This window comes from Chelonoidis abingdonii, chromosome 20 (genome assembly GCF_003597395.2).
Source record: "Chelonoidis abingdonii isolate Lonesome George chromosome 20, CheloAbing_2.0, whole genome shotgun sequence".
Taxonomy (NCBI): Eukaryota; Metazoa; Chordata; order Testudines; family Testudinidae; genus Chelonoidis; species Chelonoidis abingdonii.
The window spans coordinates 16,486,316-16,487,768 of NC_133788.1; the positions used below are offsets into that span (position 1 = coordinate 16,486,316).

At 55.4% G+C, this 1,453-nt stretch overlaps 1 protein-coding gene across 1 annotated transcript in view; it reads left to right on the forward strand.

Moving 5' to 3' along the window:
• The first annotated feature begins 1,126 nt into the window (after positions 1 to 1,126).
• DYNLL2 (dynein light chain LC8-type 2) overlaps positions 1,127 to 1,453 on the forward strand; it is a 7,540-nt gene continuing 7,213 nt past the window's right edge. Inside the window, exon 1 of the mRNA XM_032779364.2 lies at positions 1,127 to 1,269. The gene's annotated coding sequence lies outside the window, so the exon portion shown is untranslated. The remainder of the gene's footprint in view (positions 1,270 to 1,453) is intronic.

Genomic DNA, 1,453 nt, shown 5'->3' on the forward strand with positions numbered 1-1,453 from the left:
TATTGAAACGCACCAACTTCTGGGGTGAAGAGAACAGATGACTAGTGCATGCTACTGTAAGATGGGTAGATTTTTATGGCCAAAGATACTGCAGCAAATCCCTTCTTGGATAAAAAGTGCCCTGGAATCTTTCAGAGACCCAGCAATACAATCCTGATCTCACTGAGCCAGTGCATATTTCTATTATTAGTGCACATCTGCTCTCTGATAAAACCACAAAGCACTACGAATGCATTAAGATACACAAACAGTGAGTAAAGCAATGGCCCTGTATCCTTGCCAGACACAGTGATTGGACTTAAGAGACCCAACTGATCTCATCCTGGAGTAAAACTCCACTGACATCCACAGGGATACATCACATGAAACCTATTGGTGTAAATTCAGTTGGAATCAAGCCTTCAAAACAAGTGCTTAGATTTTGCTCCTGGCTACAGAGGTGTAAATCCAGAGCATCCAAAGTCCAAATATGGGGACTGTGTGCGAGAAAGATCCAAAATGAGGGACTCACAAAAAATGAGCAGTGCAGAAAACCGAATTGATGTTGGGTCCATTACTTTAGTGCAAATAACTCTGGCCATCGCCTTAACTCTTTTTCTGATGTCAATAATTGTCAGCAATCCATGTGAGAGGCGGACCCCCGCTGGCGTGTAGAACACAGGTGACTCTGAAACTGACCTAAGGGCCACTTGGCCGGTTATGATCCAGAGTGACTCCACTTCAGTCCAGGGCGGTTTACACTGCATTAGGGCCAGAAGCAGCATCAGGCCTCAAACTGAGCAACACATCTGCTGATTGCACCTCCACAACAATGCAAGAGGCTCCCACAGGGAACCAGATCTGGCCAAGCCCTTTTGCAGGAGGGTCCCCAGCTCCACGCCACCCCAATCCCTGAGTCTCTTATTTACTTCCCTCTCCCTCCCTCCCTCCACCCCGTGAGCGAGACGCGCTCCGCAGCCTGCTCGTGGCATTGTGGGATGAAACAAGATGTAGGCAGAGAAGAGCGAGAGGAAAACGCTTGTCGCTGTGGGCCGAGGCCGCGCCGCAGCCAATGGCGAGGGCGGCTGGCTGAGCCACTGCAAGGGGAGGGGCGCCTATTTCAGCGCGGGGGAGGCGGCCGGGCGGAGAGCGAGCGAGCGAGCGAGCGCCGGGCAGAGCGGGGCACGCGGCGGCAGCGGAGCGGGGGGAAGCGGCCGGCGGAGCGGGTGCGAGAGCGAGTGCGCGGCGGAGGCGCTTTGGGTCCGTTTGCCGGTGACTCCCGCGGGGCAGGTGAGCCCGGGGAGGGTGTTAATTATTATTATTTATTTTTGCCTGGTGCATTCACGAGCAGGGGAGGGGGCGGCGCTCCCCCCCCACCGCCCGGGGCTGCAGCTGCCTGGCCGTAGGAAGCGAAGCGGAGTGCAATGGGGGGGGGAATGCACCCCCCCCCCGCCTCCAGCTGGCGGCTGCCCCC